General features: G+C 35.6%; 1 pseudogene; it reads left to right on the forward strand.

Annotated features, from left to right (window-relative positions):
• The first annotated feature begins 324 nt into the window (after positions 1 to 324).
• Positions 325 to 26,228, forward strand: part of LOC118851051 — a 56,394-nt pseudogene continuing 30,490 nt past the window's right edge.

The raw sequence follows: 26,228 nt of genomic DNA on the forward strand, positions 1-26,228 counted from the left end.
TATATTCTGATTAGTTCAGCTGGGGGTAAGAGAAATGGTACAATCATTCATTGATCATTGATCATTCATAATTTCCCCTCTGAAGATAGCACTTATCTTTATTATCTGTCTTAAAATTTCAAATCCTGGATAATGTCAGCAATTAATTTAACCTTCCTTAAATGAGGCAAATGAAAACATACACTCATGTTTAATTCAATTCCATTATACATTTATTATCTATTATATGTAAGGCATCATGTTAAGTGCTAGGGATAAAAAGACAAAAAAGTAACTCTCCTTGCCTTTACTTACCTTACATTATGCTGTGGGTTTATGGCAATCATGCAGGTAAGTAAATGCAAGGGATTTTAGGAAGGTAGAAAACACTAGAATGAAAGGATCAGGAAAAGTTTCACATAGGATGTGGTGACTGAGATGAAGCTAGAAAGAAGCTATGGCTAGGAGAGCTGGAGGCAAGAAGATGTGCATTAGGACATGAGAGATGGACTAGTTAGACTAGTTAGAAGCACAGAGATAGGAGATAAAATGGTAAGTTCAAAGGTGATAGGTCATTTTGGTTGGAATGTAGAAAAGTCAAGTAATATGGAATTCCAAAACAAATTAGAAACAGATTTGTGAAGGGTTATAAATAATTGCCTGAGGAATTTCTATTTTATTCTTGAGGGAACCATTGAAAATGTTTGAAGAAAGGACAGACATGGTCAGGTATTTCTCTTATCAAGCAGAGATTATTCTGACAGATCGCTACATTTAGTCTCAATATAGGCTGACTCATTTTAAAGTTAAAAATAAAATTTCTTTGTAAATAACATGTATGAATGGATATGTGGGGAATTTTCTTTGTAGAAATTCCATCTGTAGAAATCCTCTCATGCAGCTCAGCATCATATACTTACAGTATATAACTTATATTGTTATAAGAAAGTTATATAAGTATATAACTTATAGTCTTAGAGAACTTCCTTAGGCACTGAGGGGTTAAGTGAGTTACCTATTATCACACAGCTAGTAGTTGTTAGGGAAAAGGGTAAGATGGAACCCCAATTCTTCCAAACTCTAAGCCCAGCATTCCATTCGCTATGCCATACTAGGTTACCATCTGTCTCCCTTCTTCCCCCTCTCTCATCCTCTCTCCTCAACCAAATAAACACTGAGTAGAGACCACATTCAGGTTTTCAGAAAAGCTAGATTTGGGGGCAATGGGTTTCCTGTATTCAGAAAAATAAAGTACTATCTAAATAAGCTCACCAGGAAAATAATTATACTCTGTTTGGATTGGAGCATTTCCAGAACTGGCCTTTGTCAGAACAACAGTACCACATATATCATTCCCATCCTTTTGCTATGTGAGCTATTTAAAACTCCATGAGAAAGGGGGAAAGTAAATGAACAAATTTTAAATTTTCTCTAAATTCAAAGATGATTAGGAAAATCTAAAGTTGAAACTATAAGGATGTGTGAAAAAATAATCAATTAAAGGATGAAAATAAATGATAAGATATGTTCTGAGCCATAAGTTATAAACATGCAAATCACTGGCCCAGAGGTCTTCCTTTGGCATTTGTCTAATCCTGTAACTATTCAACAGAAACAAATGGAAACTATCTGGTCCTGCTTAAAATATTGCTTTGTTAATTTTTTTTCCATTTTCTTCAGCAGTTTTGCAAAGCAAAATCTCATCTGTCGTAAAAAATAGAAATTATAAATAAAAAGAATCTGAATCACCTTGAGTATTTTGTGTTTGAGATCATTTAGTTTCTCCATGCATGAACAGCAGTTCAATGGTGTCACTTGGAATGAATACTATCCTGCAGTAAGGCCAGTTAGAAAGGAAGTGAAGGCATAAATAAATTATAATTGAATCACAGACCTATTCTAAAAGCATGTTCTTTGGTAATTTAGATTTTTGTGTTGAGTCAGAGACTTGTTATAAAGGGTCACAGATTCATGTCTGAAGTGCTTAGGATATAGGAATTTCATATCCCAGCTAAAGGAACAAATGCAAATGTGGAATCAAGCTCATGAATAATTTGCTCTCCCATCATAAAAAAAAAATCAACGAAATCTATTGCATTGTTAACCTGAAGCATTTCATTTTGGCCTCAGAGATCTTTCTGTAACTAAAAGATAGTGGACAAAAGGATCAATCTCTACTCTGGTTGGTGTTCAAAGCAATAAATTACTGCATCTTATCAGCATTTTTCAGCTTCCACTTAAGGCTGTTGTTTTGATGTTATTGTGGGATTGCCACTGTTTTTTGCTGCCCATGAGCAAAATTTGTAGAAAACAAAGACAAATTATGACTTTAATGTCTAAACATATATTTTCTATTATCAAAAACATTCAACTACAGTTACTCATTTCAGAAGGACAATAGTTTTTGACTTTGCCACAGAAAAAAATGAAAACCCAACAGTTTTCTTTGCAATAAATTAGTCATATATCATAACAATCCAATAAGAGTTTTTGGATATGTGTATTCATAGTCAGCTCTCACCAACAGCTTAGAGCTTTCCTGTCTAAAAATACATCTTTTTGCATTTGGGTCCCTCTCCTCAAGGTTACTTTTTACCTACTTTATCTTATATGTACCTCCGTATTTGCATGTTGTCTAACTTATTAAAATATAAGCTACTTGAGGGTGGTTTCTGTTTCTACCTCTGTTGTATCTCCAAGGTATAGCACGGTGTCTGGCACAGAGTAAGCACTTAATAAATGCCTGTTGCTTGCTTGAGTGACTGATTAGCAGACATTTTTACTCAAGGGGTGAAAACCAGCTTGCTCTATTGATTATATTTTAATAACTGAAATAGTTTAGGTGCACATTCATGCTTGTCCCACCCTAATTTCTCCTCAAGAATCTGTGACAGACTATATGTGGCTGCACTGGATGGGTCCTACCCTCTGGCTAATGACTGCTGTCAACCTAGCTTGATGTCACTCCCTAGTTTGACAGGAATAGCCTGTCAAGGTTAAGAATGGTTGGGAATCTTGCCCATTCACACTTGTCAGCAGGATGGACAGCCACGGGCTGGGGGTGTCTTCTTTCGTGTCTCTCAGCATCAGCTGAGATATTTCTTTCTATCCACTTGGCTCAAGTGGGCAGGAGAATTCTCTGTGCCAGAAAGGAGATAATGGAAAAGATAGCAATGACAGTCAGGCCTCACTTTGTACTGTAGTATAGGTGGAAAAGTGCTAGATCTTGCTCCAGAGAATCTGAGTTCAAGTTCTAACCTATGCCACTTACTGTGTGTATGACATTTGAAAAGTTATTTAACCTGTCTGGTCATACTTCTCTCACTTTTTCAAATTATGGTTTGCAACCATATGATAATGCCCTTTCCTTGTCTTAGTCCTATGATTCTCACTACCCTAGATTTGCCCAGCAATATACCTAGTTTATACAATTTTCTAATAAACCCTCGAATGTTAACCTTATTGTCGTAACACATCATAAAATTCTAGCATCTACTTTCAGGTTATATGAATCTAAATTGGTTATCCAACATTGCTCAGCCACAGAATTATATAGCTCTAAGTGAACTTCGATATTATCTGTTCTATCTGGAAGCATGACTTTCCTATAATATATTCCACAGCAAGGCTAGCCATCCAGTATGGGACAGCAAAAGAACCCTGTGAAGTTATGACCATGGGCAAAACAACTAGCCTTTGTTTCCTAGTTTATAAAATTTAGTGTGTTAGACTTGTTGACATCTGAGCTCCCTTCCAACTGTAGGCTTATTGTGATCCACTTGAATACTTCCAGTGACAGGGAGATCATTGCCTACCAAAGATTTTTATATTGAGGTAGCTCTAAATATTAGCAGTTCTTCATATCAAGATGCCATCTGTGTCCCTGTAACTTCAAGTCATTGCTATTAGTTATCCCCTAGGGATCCATATTGATTTAGCCTAATGGAATTCAACAAACATTTAATAAGGATGTACTATGTGTGTGATGATGTGTTAGACACTGGAATTGTTTTTTTGTTTGTTGGCTTAGTTGAGTATCAGTATCAGTATGTGGAACTGCCTCTAACAATCTCTCCCCAATGAAAATAAGAATCTTAACTATAACAACATATTTGATGAGCTGAGGGATAGAAAGGCTAAATGATTGGCCCATGATCACAAAGTTAGTAAGTATAAGAATATAATGATAACTTTTTGAATAAGTCACTATTCATGTAAGTACCTATCCATAGAACAGTAAATGACATTCAGTAGGTACTTAATAAATTCTTTTTTTAGGCAATCAGAGTTAAGTGACTTGCCTAGGGTCACACATCTAGTAAGTGTCTAAGGTCATATTTGAACTCAGGTCCTCCTGACTCCAGGGCCAATGTCCTATCCATCACACCACCTAGCTGCTCCGGTACTTAACTTCTTACTGACTTATTAATTCAGAATATATACATACACACATAAGCTTTAAGTGTAGACTCACAACAAAGCTAAATATAATTGCAGAATTCCACAGTGGCACAGTATTTTCATATGTTGCATAGTCTTGGGAATTATTTGGTATTCTATTAGTACAATTTAGCTGTCCTATAGTTACAAAGAAACAATAGCAAAAAATATGAGAAGAAACTTTCACAATTAAATAAGTTTCTGGTTAAGAGTAGAATGAAGATTAAAATGTAATTCTCAGACTCAATATTTCAATTTAGTGGAAAATCCTTGTTCCTCTTGTATTCCTTGGAGAATTCTATTTTTTTAACCTAGTAACAAGTAGTTTAAAGAAAAAGACACAAAATTTCCAATGGAAACTTCTTGGTTTCCCAAATTCACTCAGTTTTAATAAATATGTCATGGTGTCATTGAAAGGACTGGGCACTAGTTATGATGATGAGCCCTTTGTTCATTCCCAAATCCTCATCCACAGTGTCTTAAGATACTATTTTATTCATATTTTAATTCCTTGACCACTGATCCTCATTGTCTCTGTGTTCAAATGCGCCAGGTTCAAACCTGGGACCTTATCCCATAGCATCAATTTCTCTCTTTGACTCATTGCTCCCTTGCCAGCTTTATGTCTTTTCTCCCCAAAGGTATAAGGATTCCCAATTCCCATGTGGCTCTTAATATAGTTAATCAGATAGACTTCATTTTACTCCAAGGAAAATTTAAAAAAATGAAAAGATATTAAAGGGGGCCATATAAAAATAGAAAAAAATATATAAATTATATGAATAGCCTATCAGGTTTGTGGGGAAAAGAACAGAACAGAACAGAACAGAAGTATTGTTCATAAGCCAATCATTCATCATTCATTCATTAAGTCCTTGAGATGTGTAAGTCATTTGAAGAGATAAAGAAGGGCAAAAACACAAGCATGCCCTCAAGGAGCTCATGTTCTCTATAGAGAGACAACATGGGAACAACTATCTGTCTACAAGATATTTCCAGCTTAGCTAGAAACTAATCTCAGAGGGAAGGCATTAGAATCAGAGAAGGAGGAAAAGAACAAGAAAGGGCCTGAAAATCTGGTGTCTGTCCTAGGACATACATAAAGCAATACTGAATCTTAGAAATTTTATGATTTGGAAAGCAGTGGAAAGGGATCTTAGCTCACAGTTTAAGGACCTATAGTATAGTTATTAAAGCACTGCACTATTATTCAGGAAGATCAAGGTTCAAATCTAGCTTTAGCCAATTGATTCCAGTAATGATTTGCAAATTACCAAACCTCTCTGTGTTTCTTCATCTGTAAACTGAGGGGTTTGGAATTAATGAGCTCTCAGGTCCTTTCCAGCTCTAAGTCTACGATGCTACGACTTGAATTCTAGTCTCAAATCTACTTTTTACTACATGTGTGATCTTGGGCCAATCACTGAGGCAGCTAAGATAAAGCACTGAGTCTTAGAGTCGAGAAGAATTGAGTTCAAATTCAGCCTCAGATACTATCTGTTTGAGCCTGGGCAAGTCACTTAACTTCTCCTTGACTCAATTCCCTCAACTGTAAAACTGGAGATAATAATAACACCTACGTCACAAGATTGCTGTGGGGATCAAATGAGATCATATTTGAAAAGCATGTAGCATAGTGTCTGGTACATAATAGGTAACATATAAATGCTTATTGCCTTTAATCTCTCTGGCCCTCAGTTTTCCTATGTGATGGATTTGATAAACTCTAAGGTCCCTTTCAGCTCTTTCTATTTATCATCCAAACCTTTGAAGATGTTGTCCATGATTACATAGTTGGTAAATGACAAAATCAGTACTGATATCTTGTCTTTTGAATGAACTAAAAAAAATGATGTGTTCTCATATGGAAAATAATAATTGCAACAATGAAACAAAGAAATAAAGTAAATAAATGAAACCAAAACAAAAATAAATAATAACTTACCGGCTGAAGATTAAGAGCTTTTAGCAGTAAAGTAGTACCAAGCTTGGCAATTAAGAATCTAAACTTTTCACAGAAGAAATTAAGCCACATTTATAGGATTATAGTAGAAATTTCCTAACACATCCCTTAGGGTATAGGTTGGGTAAAAAAACTCAGCCTTTCCTTTGGCTACTTAATTTGACTTCTCCTTTTAAGCACCTTTATACTACTCAAAGGTATCCCTTCCCCACTTCCATTTCCCATTACCTCCATTTTATCTTCCACTATTTCTGCTCCCCCCCCCCCCTTGTTTTTCCTCTCCTTTTGTCTCTTCTTGCCTCTCATGAAATGCTCAAGGATGGGAAGAAAGGAGGAGAAGGAGTGGTAGTGGTGGTTTTCCCAACTCAGACCCTGGAGGTGAGCCAACAATTTTGGGGTCTCTGAGATTCAAAAGACCTTATAGTCATTGGATAGGAGTTTGGACAAGCCAGAGTCATGCATTTCTACCAGCAGTCAACCTCGATGACTTTTAAGGTCCTTTATATCTCTAATTATATGAGCCTATGAGCAAACATTTATTAAACATTGTATGAAGCAGGCACTTTTCTAAGCATGGTACCTCCTATGCTAAAAGTAGAGGATGGAACCAAAGCAGAAACTTTCTAAAGAGTTAGTCAAGGACATCTATTGAGTACCTATGTCATTCTAGGGACAATACAGAAGGAAGTGGAAATATAGTGGGTTCAGAAAAGCAATTAAGTAACACACTTATTGCAAAGGTTGGTTCATTTGAAATTTATAAAGAGTGACTGCTAGAACTCTATAAATATTCATTAGTGATTACTCACAGGAGTCCATGAAGTACATTGGTATTGTTGTGCCAATTTTAAAGATGAGGAAATTGAAGCATTGACAGATTATTAATTAAGTGGTCCTGTGTCAAACAATTAGCCTGCAGTGTAGTCCAGGCAAAACTTTGAAGCCCTTGAGTGTAAAGTTGATTGCTTACCACATTGAGTATACTCTTGATAGAACTGAGAGCAGACTCTTTTAATAGCAGAAAAATCATGTCTGGTGGCAGAAAGAGGGGTGCACTGTATTTTACCTTTATTGACATAAATAATACCACTTTAGAAAATGGCTCCATGTCTAGTGTAAACTGGAAGGCATATCTAATCCCTGTGTTTGCCTTCCTTTGTTCTAGCTCTTCTACAAGACCCAATGAAAGAACTCCTTATCTTAGACCTCTAAGGCCAATGATAGGCCAGAGTTAAGTAAGTTACTTTTCTCACTTCTAAAATGAAATAAACTGCCTCCAGGACCAGTGGCTTATTAGCTGTGTACCTGGGATGATGAAGGATTTCTGTAGACTCAGAGCAACTATGAAATAAGGCTCATATTCAAAAGCCCACTTGCCCCACAGAAACATATTTTTATGTGCCAAATGATGCTTATCCCTGACTAATCTAGTTACAAATGTATAGAATAAAGTCTTTTACTGACTGACTTTTTCTCAAAATTGTAGTAAATTATTTTTGTGTTTTGTTTATTACCATCACTTTTAATTGTGACCATATTTGTAATTTTCAATCAAAGTGTCAATGGATCTATGATGTCCTTGATATGTGTTCCCCATTCAGTGCAGACTGCCATTCATGCATTTTCATCATAACTTATTTTTGTTCATATTTTTCCATAGATCATCCACAAGATAATAAGGCAATGAAGCAGAAGAAAATTTTACACCTAGAGGAAGAGGGAAGCATTGGAATAAGATTAAGATTAATAATAATAATAATAATAATATAATAATAATAATAAATGGTGAAATGAGCAATAAATAGGTCATAGAAAAATAGCTAAGAATTTTTTAGAACTTTAGGGTTTGCAAAATGCTTTAAATTTGTCATCTCAATTGTTCCTCATAAGAACCTTTGGAAGTAGGTATCATTATTCCTATTGTACAAATAAGGAAATAAAAGGAGAAAAGACTTAAAGTCACATATTAAGCATCTGAGGCAGAATTCTAAATCGGTTGCTTGCTGCAAGTCTGGAACTCTATTATAACATCAAGCTAGATCATATCATTATGATAGATTAAAGATTTATAGCAGGAATGGACATTTAAATCCATTTATTCCAATATCTTCATTTTTCAAGTGAGGAAATTGATGAATGAATAGCTCAAAGGGAACTCAGAGTCATCGAGTTCAATCCTTTTAATTTTTTTTGGTGTCATTTTTCAGTCGTATCCTACTCTTCATGACCCCAGTTGGAGTTTTCTTGGCAAAGACACTAGAACAGTTTGTCATTTCCTTTTCCAATTCATTTTATAGATGAGGAAACTGATGCAAAAAACATTAAGTGACTTGCCTAGGGTCATACAGCCAATAAATGTCTGAGGGTAGATTTGAACTCAGGAAGAGCAATCTAGGCCTGGTTCTTTGTGCACTATGGCACCAACTAGCTGCTCCTTTAATTTTACAGATAAGGAAAGTAAGGTTTAGAAGGTTAAGAGACTCACCCAATGACACAGAAATTGTCAGTCAGAATTTGAATCCAGGTCCTCTGACTCCACATAAGGTACTCACTCTTTCCCCTGAACAATGATGCCTTTTAATATACCAGAAGTAGTTCTCTGGTTTCGTTGCTGTTTCTTCTTAACATTTCATAGGTAATGGTGCTAGATATGTTATCTTTATGACATGTTTCATATATATATATATATATACATACATACATACATATATGTATGTATGTATGTATGTTTATATATGTTTATATATGTATACATATATGTATATGTGCACATATATAAGTGTACGTATATATGTATATGTATTTATCTTATAACTCTTGCTCCATAATTGGCTCAACTTTTCTAATTAAACAACTCCTGAGTATTATATTTCATGCCACATGAGTCGTATGTACGTGGTTCTTAACTCAAAATAAACCACAGACTCACTATGTATATCAATGGTACCTCCATTGTCCTATTGGTCACCTTCAAGGAGAAGAATATCAGGGAATCAATGCTAAAAATGTAATGTGACAAAGAAACAAAAATAAAACATCTGAGATGGTGAAAACTAAGGATAAGCAAATGTTAGTGTAAAATTGATTTGGAAAGGAGCCTAATTCTTTCAAAGTTTACTAGCAAAATCTCAAAAGTCTTCAGTGCTCCTATGACTTTCAAAATGCATGGAGCTGTAAATCACTCTAACACTATTTGTGGATAGCATGTTAGTTCAAACAAGGATGTTTCTTTCAGTCGATCAATAGATAAGCATTTGGTAAGCATATACTTTATTCCAGGAACTATGGATTTGATTGGGAATAAGGACTGGACCAGTGATTTTATTATTATAAGAACTCCTAGGTAAAATCCCAATGCCAACATCAAAGTAGGTTAATAACTTCTCTGCAAACAAACTCTTAAGAGACAATAGCATAAGAAGTTAATGCCCAGTATCACACAGCCAGCCAGCAAGTACAAGTGGCATGACACAAATCCAGTATTCCTGGATCTGAGGCTAGTTCTCTACACACTATGCAACATTGCCTTTCAGGTATTAGAGATACAATAAAAAGAAAAAGTCTTTGCCTTTAAGGAGCTTACTCTCTAACCAAGGTAACAATAAACATACACAGACACATACACACACATACGAGTATTCTTTGGTGTAGCTTCTAAGTGGGTTATTTCAGCACTTCAAGGATCCATGATTTCAGGGCCATGGATATGTTTGCTTTCTATGTAGACCATAACAGTTCTATCATTTAGCATCCTTCAGCATATGGTCTTCCTGAACTTCTGTGGCTAAACAAATGTGTCACCTAGTAGCCAGGCTTATAGTGATGAGCTATTGTAAGCTTAGTGAGGCTGATTCACTAGACCCTTATCTAATGCATATAAAGCTACTCAGCTGTCCTTTGAACTAAAAATACCCTGAATTTGACCCTGCTATAGCCTCAAACTAGAATTTTATATCTCCTCTCTTTCACAGCCAAATGGAGTGGAGGAAAGTGTAAAGGAAAGTTCTGTGCATACGTTATTTCCAATTTCTAACATCTCCTCACTTCTCAGACACTTTTCAATCTAAATTCAGGTACTACTAATTAATTTTAGATGTTACTGAAACTGCCATCTGTAAAATGACCAACATTCTCTTTATGGCTAAATCCAATTGTCTTTTTCTCAGGTCCTGAACTCTGTAAAATCTGACACTGTCGATTATGCCCTTTATCCTTGTTCCTTTCTTTTCCACTGTTTCTATTTCTCCATGGTGTTCTTTCTGCCTTTATGACTATTCCTTTTCAGTCTCTTTTTTGCTAGATCAGCATACATGTCCTTCTCTATATTTTTGCATATACCCCAGGGCATTATTCTCAACCTTCTCTCTCTACCCTTCCTCATTTGGACCCATCATTAACTAATATGAGTTCAATTGTAAACTCAAAGAAAATAATTTGTAAATCAAAATATCATCATCATCTCTCTTGTCACCTCGTCTTGGAAATCATTAACTTTTTTCCCTTACGTTTCCACCTGGAAAGTCATCATAGACATCTAAATGGATCAACTAATAAACATTTATTGAACACCAACTCTGAAGGGAAGAAGGGAATAAGCATTTATTAGGCATCTACCATGTGCCAGGCATATTGCTAATTGCTTTGCTATTGTTGTCTCATGTAATCCCATATGATCCTCACAACAGCACTATGAGGTAGTTGTACAACTTTGTGAAATGCTAAGGATACAAAGACAAAGATGAAATAGCTCTTGCCCTCAAGGAAATTGTCTTCTATCAGGGCAAAAGATATGGGCTTCTATAAATAAGATATATATTTTGAAAATACTAGCTAATTTGGGGAGAGGAACCAGAAATTGAGCAATCAGGAATGGTTTCATATAGAAATTATCACTTAAGATCAGCTTTGGAGGAAACTACAGATTCTAAGAAGCAAAGAGGAAGAAGAGCATTCCAGACAGGAGAACCTTTTCAAAGGCACAGAGCCATCCATATTGGGTATGAGGAGCAGAAAGAAAGCCATTTTGATTAGAACATAGAATATGTGCTGAGTAATAATATCTAAAAAGATTGGCAAGTTAAGTTGGAGCGGGGTTGTGAATGATTTTAAATGTCAAGCTGAAGAGAATGTATTTGATTTTAAACATAATAGGTAATTCATGGAGTTTAATGAGTAAAATGGCCAAATCAATGCTGTAGGAAAATTATTTTGGCAACTGTTAAAGATAGATTGGAGAAAGGAGGAATTTGAGGTGATGGAGGTCATTGCAGTAGTGTGGTTAAGAAATAAGAAGAGCCTGAATTAGGCTGGTGGTTATATGAATGCAAAGAAGGTGCCAAATCAGAATGGTATTTGTGTGTCAAATTGACAAGACTTGACATCTGATCTGATACTTCGACTAAGGGAGAATGAGGAGTGTTCCAAGCTGGTGAACCTGAGGGACTGAAAGGTCGATGGTATACCATGTTTTCATAGATGTTCAGTTTCTGTTTTGGACATGTTAAATTTCAGATCACTGCAGGTTATCTAATCTGAAATATCCAGCAGTCAGCTGGTGATGGAAGACTGGAGTTCAGGAGAGAGATTTGGACCAGCTGTATCAATATAGGAATCATCTGCATAGAGATTATGATCAAACCCAGGAAAACTCATACAGCATGACCAAAACTGAACTCATTAACATCCACCTCCAAATCTATCTTTTCTTCAAATTTCCATTTTCTGCCAAGAGCACCACCATTTTTCCAATAATTCAGGTTTGCAACATCAGAGCTTTCCTTGACTCCCGACACTCCCTCAACATCCACAGCCAATTAATTGTCAATTCTTGCCAATTTCACCTCATAGCACAACACATTTATAGCTGCAAGGGATCTTAGATGGCCATCCAATCCAACCTCCTTAATTAAGAGATGAAACTGAGGTCCTTAGCATTAAAGTGACTTTCCTAGGGTAAGATATATAGAAGGTGGTGGAACCAGAATTTGAAACCTATTCTTTCTGTTCTAAAACAAGCTCCATTTCCATTTATCACATTGATTCTCAATTTTTTTAAATGGAGGAATGAGGTGAAAATACTTATTAATCACTCACTGTGTTTCAAGAATTATGCTAAGCATTGAGGATATAAATTTCAAAACAAAAACAGGCCCAGTCCTTAATGAACCAATATTCTACTGGGGAAGACAGAGCAAAGAAAGGAGTGCTTGGCCTGGGAGGGATATTTTGGTTTGGAAAGTCACTGGAATTGTGAATGCAGTTTAGGGGAACAGATTGGCTCACTCTTTCCAGGAGCAATGATTCAATTATAATTCCAAAACTGAAAAGAGAAGTAGGGGTGGGGGACAGAGGACAGGAGATACACAGGAAGCATGGTGGTTGATGATGAGAAGGAAGACATGAATTAAAATCTGGCCTCAGATACTGAATATATGTTTGACCTTAGGCAAGTGACTAAACTTTTGTTTGCCTCAGTTTCCTCATCTGTAAAATGGAGATAAAAATAGCATCTATTTCCCAAGATTGTTGCAAAGATCAAATTTGATAATAATTATAAAGTACTTAGCACAGAACCTGACACATAGTAATCTCTATAGAAATGCTAGCTATTAGAGGTATATTGGAGAGTGAAGTAAAGCATGGCTGGAACATAGACCTAGATGTCCTTGTACTGTAATGACGAAGAAAACATTTTTCCTCTTTAAATTTCTCTAGCAGTTTGGGCTTATACTTCTCTTTTGGTCTTACCGTACCTCCACAATATCTTGTGCATTTATCCCCTTTTATAAATTCACTATAATATTGTAAAAGCCCACTAATTGGCCTGTCTCCCTACTTTTAGTCTCTCCTCTCTAATTCATCCTCGATTGCTGAATTGTTATTCTTAAAGCACGTCTGACCATCTCATTGTCCCACCTCAAAAAAAAAATAGCGTCAGTAGTTCCTTTTCTTCTTCTAGAATAAAGTAAACACTTTTCTGTTTGGCAGTTAGAACCCATCACAACCTGGCTCCAAGCTATCTTTTCAGACTGATTTCACATTATCCATTTTCACCCTTTATATGTTCCCATCAACTGGCCTGTTTGTTGGATTCTGTACATAACTTTTCATTGCTTGTGTGCTTTTGCACACACAGGGTGATAGAGATGCTTCAAGTACTCTCTGTCTTCACTTCTACATCAAGGATTCCTACCTCACTTCAAGATCCAGCTCATGAACAGCCTGTCACATAAAATGGGTTCAAGACCCACCTCTGCCACATATTGGCTGTGTGACCCTGGGCAAGTCTCTAAATCTCTTCAGTGTTCCCACACAACTCTCTTTAACTCTACATTGCAAAGCAGGGTCAGAGCTGTACTGGTGGCCATTTCCTCGTTAAGAATTCTCTATAACAAGGAAATCATAGGTTCAGTCCTGTTCTATTCTATCTGATGCTTTATATTTACTTATCCATGTGCGTATTGTTTCTCTCCAATAGAATGTAAGCTCACTGAAGGTAGGGATTATTTTTTTCCTGTCCTTCCCCACCCCTCCGCTCAGCTATTAGTCCAGTAGCTGATACTTAGTAGGTTCTGTTGGCCTGAAGCCAACTTAACCTGTCTTCTTGAGCTACCGTATTTTCCAGAAACACTAGACTTGGGCTATGCAGGAGGCTCTGAATGAATCAAGAATTGAAATCCTCCCCCGAGCCAACATAATTTGTTATTTATACCTTTAGTTGGACTCTCAGTGTGTCCTTGAAAGTCAAATAGCTATAAGAAAGGCACCTGTCAGTTTGCACCAAACTGAGAAACTGTTTGTGCAGCTGGTACCCTTGTAGATAAGCAGACAATCATATCTTCATAGCCTAGTGGTTCCCAAGGGAAAAGAACGCTGCTTTTGCCATCCTACTTACTCCCATTCACCCTCTTTTCTGCTCCCTTCCTCCTCCCACATCACTCCCATTTGGGAGAGGATTGCCCTCCATTCCTCCTATGAGTTTGTAACTCTTTTTGTAACTTATAAATATTCAAGTTTCTGTCTGGATCATGAACTCCTCCGTACTTGGTATAAAACCTTAATTTAAAAATGCCAAGGTCTCCCACTGCATCCAGGACATCACCAGTCATCTTAATCTATAGCTTGACCCTGCTGCCAGATGGCTCCAGAAGAGAAAGTAAGGTGGGTGATTTTGCACTGCCCTCCCTCACTTCGATCCAATTCACTTGCACGTCATGGCATCACCTCTCTGATGTCATGGTCCTCTTTGAGAACAAAGGATAAACCACAACAACAGGAGTTCCACATGCATGTTCATTTGTCTTGGAATAAATCCAGTTTCAACACATGTCTAATGGACTTGTGATATTTTTGGTTAACAGTTCTTAATAAATGACTGCTGAATCAAACAAAATTGCCACAGTCCATTCTTTTCACATACTTGGTGCTTTTTGTTCTTTGTCGAAATTTCTGGAGTTTGTACTTAGCTAGCTTAGCCAAAAAGAATACAAAGTCTTCTCTGAACAACATGAGGAAGATTTGGAGTATGACTTTATGGAATATAAGAGATTTATCTGGAAGTACTTTATAAAAATTATAAAATTTATCATAACTGCAAAGAATAGATATGAGGCTCCCTTGTAGTCCTCATCCTTACAAGATAGCAAATATAAACCAGGTTTTGTTTACACAGTAAAAAATACAAAAAGAATGCACATCCCCTCTCATCTCAGCCCATATTCCAAGGAGGTGTATAGTAAGGTTTGATCCTTCCTCTTACTCACCCACCCTGATTCCACCTCCAAATTATTCCTTTTTTATTCTGGATATGTAGCATCATGGTTTTGTCTTCCTGAGGTCACTTTACTTTTATTCTTCATTTCAGTGTCCCAGTGTCTTGAAAAATCACATTAATAGTATATTAAGAGATACTAATAATGCCATGCAGCTAGACTGTGGAGGGAGCATAGTGGAAGTGTAAAGTGTTACAACTCTTCTAGGGCTCCAGGAAGCTAGTGCTCCTGGGGTCTTTCTTTATTCCTTCTGTCCTTTCTGCCACACTAAGTCCAATAATACCATGCAACAAATAAAGAACCTTTTAGGTATTCTGGAAGATTATATCTACTCATTTCAATTCATTAATTCACTAATTTTCATAAATATCTAAGTTATGGATCACCTTCCTAAGTGTCCTGCTCTCCCTTGGTCCTGGTTGGGATCCTTTGGGCTCATTCAGCATCTCTCATTGATCCTTCTACAAAGGGGTCACTTACCATTCTCTTCTTGCTTATCTTCCTAATCTCTGTCCTTTTCCTGAGCCATTAGACCATGAATATCAGATAGTGATAGCATTCAGAAAATACCAGAACAGAAGACCTGTGATACACAAGTACAGAAATGAGATTTAAGATGTGGGAAAGAAAACCATCATGAGACAGAAAATTTTTACTGACCTTGTTATAATCCTTTATCATCAAAATGAAACTAAGGAATTTATATTGTTAGAAGGAAATGAGGCAAAAAAGAAAGAATATTAAATGTGGAGTTGGAAGATCTGAGTTTGAATCCTGATCTGTGATTTACCACCTTTGAAGTTGTGAGCACCTAGGTGATACAGTAGACAAAGCATTAGACCTGGAATCAGGAAGACCTGAGCTCAAATCTGGCCTTAGAAACCTATTAGCTGTGTCACTCCAGGCACTATTTATTCTCTATCTTTCTCTGTTTTATCATCTGTAAAATCAGGATGATAATAGTACCTACGTTTCAGGGTTAAGGAAAAAATGAGACAGTATTTGTAAAGTGCTTCACGAACTTTAAAGGACTATGTAAATATTACCTATTAACAGTTTGAACATTAGATTCATCATGTGCAGATAATAATACTCACCTCTCAAGGTTTTATGAGCAACTAGTTCAATTTAAATTCAACCATTAAAGAAAAATATACACTAATTTAACTTTCCCTTCCATTCCAGGAAAGGCCATATTTGCTTTGGAAGTTCCAAAATTAGAGTAACTACTCTGTGATACCACCCTTGACTCTTTGTAGGTCCTCAGAGAATGAACAAGTCACCAAAACAACCATACTTTTAACCCTGACCCAGAATGGAAAAGATTTCTGCTTATAGGAGACTTCGAATTCCTGAAGAATATAAGTTCCTTGAAAGCAAAAACTGTTTTCCTTTTGCCTCAACACAGTACTTAGGAAAAAAATAAGTTTCTTATAAGTCAAATCTAGTATAGAAGTGACATGACAGAGAAGGATAAGGAACTGACTGCCTGACCCTTTGTGACCTTATATTTTCACTTCTCTGAATCATATCCTTTCTAGATTGTATATTCCAAATTAAATATTAAGTATTTTTCATATTCTAAATTGTTGTAAAAATGACTTTTTAACTCATGTGAACTGATTCTAAGGGAAGTGAGCACACCAGGAGAACATTTTACAAAGTATTAGCAATACTGCACAATGACCAACTGTGAACCTCTTAGCTATTCTCAGTAATATAGAGACAAAGAAAATTCCAAAGGACTTATGAAGAAAAAATGCTATCAACCTCCAGAGGAAAAAAGAAAACAATAGAGTGTGAATGCAGATGGAAGCGTACAATTTTTCATTTTACTTTCTTCATTTTTTGGTCTGTGTTTCTTTTACAACATAACTAATATGAAATGTTTTGCATGAGTGCAAAGGTATAACCTATAGCCAATTGCTTACCATCACAAGGAGAAGGGTGGAGACAGAGGAAAGGAGAGAATTTGGAACTCAAAATTAAAACAAAAGCTAATGTTAAAAATTGCTTTTACATGTATTTGAAAAAAAATATCAAAGACCTAAAAAAAGTTACTTTTCTCTTATTGGCTAAAGTTCTTTCTGTGATTCTAGACTTGTGCCCTATCTTTTCAGTCACCAATGTAGACATGACAAATTAAACACGAGGGATCAGTTTGGCTGGATTCCTGCCATGATAAAAAGTACATGGAGGGGTCATAGTGGTTTGGGCCAGAGTCTAAGGTAAGGTGGTGCATTACAAATAAGCAATACAATAGCTGTCAAGAATTTAGATGAATGAGAGCAGTCAAAGAGAGGAAATCATTGCCCAAACTTCCTTAAATGTAAAGTTCTTAAATGTATTTCTGGCACTGTAAGAAAGCCCTCTAAAAGCATCCTCTTGGGCCATAAGGCAAGGGAAGAAGGAAATCCACACTGGCAGTTTTCTACATTAATCTATCAAATAAATGCTGAGCTTTTTCAAAGAAAGGATATTTACATGAACACATTTCTTCAAAGGGAAACAATAGCTTCAAGGAGAAAGGATAAGAGCCAAAACGTGGCTGAACCTAGTTAGGAATCTAAAATCTAGGGAACCTAAAAAAAAGTTACAAGGGTAACGACAGATTATGTTGTCTACTTGAGAATTTCCTGTCATTTCTGACTCCTTTGTTGATTCATTGACACTTTTAAGCCATATGTCCTTCTATACTGTACATACCGTCCACCCCCACCCCTGTATCATTCATTCATATGTACATATACACACCTTTGTTTACGTGTATGTATGCATACCCATGTGTATACAAGTCTCCCGTGTATATGCATATGTGTTCATATATAACTGTATCTGTATGTACATATTTTCTACATTCATATATGTATGTATATGCATATGTGTATTATCATTGGGGTAACAGGGAATAGAGCAATGATGGTTCAATCCTGGGGGCATGTTTGTTTGGTGAGGATGATTCTGGAATTTCATGGTGACATGTAATGGAAGGACAGAGCTTTACACTTCAGATAATGTTGAGGTATTCCCCATATACTCAGGTCATGGCAAGGCAAAGGTCTTTGGTTTGGCTGCAAAGTCTGAAATGAGGCACATAAAAAAAAAAGATTCCATTATGGGCAAGTCAAGTTTTCTCTATTTCTTGATTGTGTTTAAGTGAGGCAATTTCTGCTATAAGCTCCCAGACTGGAAGAGAGGTAGTAGCAGTAGTTACAGAGGCCTATTGTCAACTGCCAATTTTATGATACTGACCAAAACATGGCTCTGAACATGGTACCCACATTTCTTCATCTCTTTGTGTTCATTCTATTCTGCTTTTAGGTGAAGGAAGGAGTACTAGAGATAGATGCAAATTTGTGCATTTTGAAAGGTCAGAAACTCATAATGGAGTTTACTGGCAATCAAGCCTGGAGAGCTGCCAGTATCCTGACTGAAAAGAGTAAGTTGTGACTAAAGTTCCAGGAGCGGTAGTCCATGTCAAAGTTGGACAAATGCTGTGTTTGTAGGAAGTGACTTGCTCAGGGAGGGTAGCACTTGATCAGTAGCAGCTAAAAGGGAGTAATTCATGCATTAGTTATGCCACATTTGGAAGTTAGCTTGGTAGGGCAAATGCATTGTAGCAACCACTTTGTTTGAGCCCACCGTACCAAAGACTACAGGGAATGAAGTAATATAGTAGAGAGTATATCCCTGGTTAGAGGAGAAATATTTTTAGTCTCTTCTTCCTATATCTTCTTAGCATATGTCCTTTCACTAAAGAATATTGTGTTGGGGGGTTGGGGAGGGACAACAACAATAACTGCTGATTACTATTAGGGAGAATAGAGCAAAATGAGGGCTCCAATCAATGGAATTAGAACGATAACTCCACTTTCACAAAAGGAGTACCCCAAAACTCTGAAAAGGAGATGTAGCTAGACTCACTTTCTGGGGACAAAAAGTGGTTTGAATGGGAATTTCCACAAGTTTCCATCCCTCCCACCCCTTACCTTAGAGTATCAAGGCTATTCCTATACATATATTTTCATTATGCTCTCCCTGCATTGGTGCTGTAAGGGAAATTTGTGGCATTTCAACTTAGAAGTATTCATCCTAAGCTGGCTAAAGGAATGTTTACATGACACTTAAGCAACTAAGACTCTAGGCAGAAAACAAATCATATTGTTTGTTTAATTCTATGGCCTTTTGGATTACAATAAAGAAGAACATTATTTTAATTGGTAGCTGAGGCATTGTGGATTAGTGAAGAAAAGAATGAACTCAGTGTCAGAAAGATATAAACCTAAATTAAAACTAATAAATTCTGAATAATAAGTGGTTCAAAGAACAAACAATATTGTGAAATACAATGAAAATGACTTCTGGGGTGGAGTCAGGATGGTAGAGTAGAGAAAGTACCCAGCAGAGCTCTCCCAATATTCTCCTCCAAACAACTTTAAAATAAAGCCTCAAATTAAATTCTGGGGTGACAGAGTCAATAAAGGTCAGGGTGAGACATTCCTCCATCATAAGAAAACATAGATGGCTGGAGAAAGAGATCTGTGAAATAGGAATGGAAGCTGGTCCAGAGCCACATGGATGAAACACCACTGGTAGGACCAGGCAGAGGTGGCAGAAGCAGCTACAGCTTCAGAAGCTGTCAAGCCAGACAAGGAAGGAGACCCTGGAAACTGGTCAGAAAGAGATAAAATTTACCCATGTCCTAGCATTAGATGCAGGCTCAGACAGTGTTTGGTAACTCCAATGCCTATTTCTGGGTCATAGTTTAAGGGTAGAGAGGCTCACTTTCAGTTAGGAGGGAGTGGAAGCCCTGAGGATCAGTAACACTTCTCATCCCAAAAGATCATGGACCTTGAAGAACAATATTGCTTCCAGCCCCAAAAGAGCAGAATCCCAAAGGATCACTATTTGACAAAAAACTTCTGGGAAAATTGGAAAACGGTATGACAGAAACCAGGTATAGACCAGCATCTCACAACATATACCAATTTAAGGTTAAAATAGGTACGTGATTGAGACATAAAGGATGATGCCATAAGCAAATCAGGGGGCAATGAACCAGTTTACTTGTCAGATCAGTGGAGAAAGGAAGAATTGCTGACCAAACAAGAGATAGAGAATATTGTGAGATGTTAAATGGACAATTTTTATTATGCTAAATTAAAAGGGGTTTGCACAAACAAAATCAATGCAACCAAGATTAGAAGGGAAGCGGATAGCTGGGAAATAATTTTTACAGCAAGTGTCTCTGTTAAAGGCCTTTGCTTTCAAACTGAGTCAAATTTATAAGAATACAAGTCATTCCCCAAATGATAAAGTCAAAGGATATGAGCAGGCAATTTTCAGATTAAGACATCAAAGCTATCTATAAGTCATATGAAAAAAATTTCTATTGATTAGAGAAATGCCAATTAAAACAACTCTGAGGTACCACCTCATACCTATCAGATTGGCTAATATGACAGAAAAGGAAAATGATAAATGTTGGAAGGGATGTGGGAAAATTGGGACACTAATGCATTGTTGATATAGTTGTGAACTGATGATTGGTTGTTGTCCTTTGTTCTCAAAGAGGACAAAAATGACATTGCTAACATTGTCGGGGCCAAGGTACAGTATGTCTGATTCTGACTGATCAGACCAATACATGCTCAGAAGGCTCTACCACAGGTCAAACACACATAGTCCATACGAATATTTGGGATGGAGATGGCTCTAAATTTACACATCTCATGTTTCTTTTGAGCTACTTCAATTCTGTTTTGCTCATAGAGCACAGTGCCTTCTTTGATGTGGGCACACCATGCTGGGTGATCCTGAGCCAATGTTTCCCACTTCTCCTAATCAATTCAAAAATTCTTCAGAGAAACCTAAAGAATATCTTTTTATTGCTTCTTCTGACCTCCATTTGAGTTCTTGCATTGTAATTTCTCTGTAAAATAGTCTTTTAGGAATATATATATATATATGTATATATATATATATATATATATATATATATATATATGTATGTATACACACATATATGTATATATATATACATATACATACACACACACATACACACACACACACACACACACACACACACACACACATATATATATATATATATATATATTTGACATTCAAACAACATGACTAGCCCATTGGCATTGCTATCTCTGCAACAGATTTCGAATGCTTCTCAGTTCACCTCAAGAAAGGGGCTTGGCATCCAGTACCTTAGATTACCAGGTGACCTTCAGAATATTTCAAAGACAATTCAAATGGAAGCAATACAGTTTCTTGGTATGGCACTGGTATACAATACTGTCCAGGTTTCACAGATATGTAACAATTAAGTCAGCACAAATATTGTGTAGACCTTCAATTTGGTAGGCTGTCTAATAACTCTTTTCTCCTACACTTTCCTTTGGAATCTACCAAATACTGAGATATCTCAGGCAATGCATGTGTCAACTTCATCATCTCTGTGATCTATGTGAAGTGGTCTAAACATTTTGGAGGTAATTTGAAACTATGCCTGGAGGGTTACAAAACTGTGCATATCCTTTGATACTAGGTCTGTATCCCAAAGAGAAAAAAAAAAGGTGTGGGAGGAGGACATATTTTTATAAGGGTGTTTACAGAAATTCTTTTTTTGTGTGTGTGGTGGCTAAGAATTGTAAGTTGAAGAGATGCCCATCAATTGAGGAATGGATGAACAAGTTGTGGTATGTGATTGAAATGGAATACTACTGTGTTGTAAGAAACAATGAGTAGGATGATTAAAAAAAACTGGAAAGATTTAAATGAACTGATGCTGAGTAGAGTGAGCAGAACCAGAGCACTGTATACAATAACAACAATATGGTACCATAAACAACTGTGAATGACTTAGCTGTTCTCAGCAATACAATGATCTAAGACAACCAAAAAGGACTCATGATGAAAAATTTGAAAAATGCTATCCATCTCCAGAGAAAGAACTCACGGAGTCTGAATATGGATAGAAATACACTGTAGTTTTCACTTTTTTCCTTCTTTTTTGGGGAAGTATGTGTGGAGGTTAGAGGTTTTTTTTTTTTCCCCACATCATGAATACAGTAATATATTTTACATGATTGCACATGTATAACATATATCAGATTGTTAACTGTCTCAGGGATGGAGGGAGATTTTTGGAACAAAGTTTTTTACAAGAATTTTAAAAATTGTTTTACATCTAATTGGAGAAAAATAAAATATTACTAAAAATACAAGGAAAATTATGAGGCTACATACCAAAATTTCTGGGGTGCAAAAGAAGCCCTCTGGATAGAAAGGGTTATACATTGAGGATATACACTGAGTATACAGTTAAAATAAACCCAAGAAATAAACACACTCACTATAGTCACACAAATGGAAATCTTGAAAATTATAGAACTTGACTAATTGGAAACCAAAAAGACTATAGAACTAATGAATATAACCAAATGCTAATTCTTTGAAAAGACTAACAAAACTGACAAAACCTTGGCCAAGTAGATTAAAAAGAGGGAAGAAAATTAAATAAATGAAATAAAAATGAGGAAGATTATAAAAATTTTAAATTATAAAATTTATAAATTATAAAAATTATAAAAATAATTTTCTGAACCTACTATATACAAGTATATGCCAAAAAATTGAGTATACAAAAGAAACTGAAGATGGCCTTTGAACAATAAAAACTCCAAACTAATAGAACAACAGAGAATTTTAAATAATTCAATCTCAGAAATGTAAACAAAACTAAAGAATATTTCTCAGTACCCTGTGGGACTTAAGAAAAAAAAAACCTAATCATTTATTATGGAACAGAGATATTGTAAAAAAGGCAGAAATACTAAACAAATCCTTTACTGGCCTCAATGCAATAAAAATGGTGATAAGTACAGGGAGCGCGACAAAAGACACAGACCCAAATGGAACCCTAAATAATTAGCTGGTCAAAGAACAAATCATTAAAAAAATTATTAATTTTGGAAAAAAATGGCAATAACAAAATAATGTACCAAAGTTTCTAGGATGCAGCTAATGCAATCCTCAGAAGAAAAATTATATACCTATAACCATACATTAACAAAACAGATAAGGAGAGGATTAATGAACTAAATATTCATTTAAAGAAATTAGAAAGTCAGCCAATTAATACATATAAAATAAGCACAAAAGAGGAGATATTAAAAATTAGAGAAGAAATATATAAAGTGTAAGCAAAAACTACAGAAATTATAAATAAAACAAAAGCTGGTTCTTTAAGGAAACTAATAAAATAATTTCTATTTTTTATTTTTTAATATTGGTATAAGCAATGGCTATGAGGAAAAAGTGAAAGATTCAGAGCAGGGGGTAGAGAGCAGAGTAGACAATTTTAAAATAAAGGATATCAATTTTAAAAACATATTTATAAAAGAAAACTAAATCAATAGCACCATTCTATAATCTCAACACTGAAATCCACCTACTAGTGAGTATTTTTTTTTGGTTATAGTTTGTTCTTATGTTCCCATGAACTTCGAAGCAATCTTAGTGAACTGTTCTATTACACAACATGTAACTGAGTACTTTTTAGTGATACCCCCAAACTTTTTTTTCAAGAAACAATGATAAATAGTCCTAACAGAGCAAGCAATTTTGCAACAGAAAGTAAATGAAACACCATAAGGCAATAGACAGAAAAGCAAATTCCATCCTAAATAATTCAGTCATGCTAGCATGCAATAAAAAAGATGATGAGTTCAGAAATGGACATTTATCATTTGCTTTGCTCTCCAGAAATTATTTCATTAACTTTATGAGTTAACTCTTTTTTCCCCTCCCTTCCTTTATAGTATACTGACAAAAGTCATTGTTATCAAACATAAGTTATATTCACATCACAACTGGGATGAAGAATCCAATGATCAGAAATATTTCAATCTTTTAAAAGTGAGAATTCTTTGAAAAGTTTCAAAGGAAAAAATGTACAGCATACATTTCCATCAATCTGTATTCAATGGCAGTATTGAAACTGAATTCTGTGAGGACAAAACAATCAGGTTGCTGAGCGTATAGTATGTTTTTCAAAGGTCAAGCATTTTGTTTCTGATAGAATATATTAGGTTCAGAACATAATCCTATCATAGAATAATGTTGCATACAAATACATCCAGCATTTACTTGCAAGGTTTCAGCAAAGATGGCTTCTTTTTTTCCCCTGACCTATACTGTGAAGAAACCTGAGTTCAAGCAGTCCTCCTTTGTAGAGGGCCACAACCCAATAGACTGCAGAAGCTTCCATCTGGCTCCCTGCCTTTATTCCACTTCCTCAGCAAATAGCAAACTTAAAGTGAGACATTGTAAGAATTTAAGGATGATTTTTTCACCTAGGATCACATGGTCTAGATTTGAAAGGAACCTTAGAAAACAAGAGTTCAATCACTTTATTTTATGGATGAGGAAATCAAAACTGAAAGGATCAGCTTGTCCAAAGCCACAAAGCAATAAATAGAACAGCTAGAATTCATACTCAAGTCTTCCAATACCAAAATATTTCTACTACATTGTCGTATGGAACAACAGCCACACAAACACTTTAAAACAAAGTATTATCTCCTCCACTAACCATCTTTCTATTCATTATTTTTCTTTTCCCTAGCTAACACCAACTCCCCAACCCGAGGTAATTTCCCCACTTGCTGCACATGTATGCCCTGGGGATTTTCCAGTTGTAAAGCACTAGGCACAAAATCCATCCTGTTGCTACCAACTACCACTTATGTCACCTCAGTCATTCATCTTTTATATCATCTTATTTTTGATGCCTTTTACACCCTATCATTAAACTAAAACTGCTTCCCTCCCCCCTCCAGACTTTACAGCTTTACAACCTTTCATAATACTAATTCTTTTTTTACCTACATGCCCAAATTCAAAAGGCTGGAAGGGAAATCGTCATGTTCTGTGTTTCACACTTTTTTTCCAAATCTCTGCTCTACTGACTTTAATCAATAATATCCTCTGCAGAAGAGGGAGAAAAATAAGAAGAGGAAGGAAGGAAGGAAGGAAGGAAGGGAGGGAGGGAGGGAGGGAAGGAGGGAAGGAAATAATTTTAAAAAGAATTTAAAGAGGTCAGTATCATTTTTATCTTTATATTTCCAGCACTTAGCACAATGCCAGACACACCTTTCAGTGTGAAATATGTATTTGTTTTATGAGGTGTGCTTAAAGGTACCATAGAAAATGGAAGATTATCATTTTAATAAATATGTATAAAATAGCAGAGCATATACATTTTTAAAAGAAAAAGTAATTGAAGGGGCAAAAAGAAAACTAACAAAATAACCAGAGACAGTAACAAAATAATTGCAGGATTCATTAGTGTTCCGTTGTCAGAGACAGATAAATGTAATTGAAAAATTTAAAAAAATAAACTATCAGTTAGAAAATGTGAAATATTTATTATAGCTTCCATATAGGAATATTAAAGCATATAACTATTTTCACTCAAAATGTAGTTCCATTATACAAAATTTATAATGGTCTAGGGACCAAAGAAGTAATAAATAAAACTTAAGAGGTAGCACATCCTTTATAAACCATATGTCAATAAAATTGTAACTAATACAGGAAAGACAAGAAAAACATATAGTCATAATGGGGACTAAATAGCTAAATCCTAAGCAATGAGTAAGCCAAAGAATAAATGGCATAAATAATTATGTAAAGGAAATTAGTAACAATAAAATAATATATTAAACACAAGGGAATAGTTATCAATGGGAAAAGTGTATTGCTGAAAACATGTAATAAATCGAAAACTACAGATTTAATGATCTGAGCACGCACAAGGAAATCAGCAAATTCACAAGCTGAAAACTAGTACAAATGAAAGACATCTAAAAATCAGAAGAGAAATACATAAATTTGAAAATAAAACTTTAGTAATGATAAAAATGAACTGGGATCTCATTTTATTTTTAAAAGTGAGAGAGGAAAATCAAATTAGTAAAAATAAAAACTGAATAAGATGAATCTACAACGAACACAAAAGGAATGTAAGTAATTATCAGAAAATCCAATACTCA

The sequence above is a fragment of the Trichosurus vulpecula genome, chromosome 5 (assembly GCF_011100635.1).
Source record: "Trichosurus vulpecula isolate mTriVul1 chromosome 5, mTriVul1.pri, whole genome shotgun sequence".
Classification (NCBI taxonomy): domain Eukaryota; kingdom Metazoa; phylum Chordata; class Mammalia; order Diprotodontia; family Phalangeridae; genus Trichosurus; species Trichosurus vulpecula.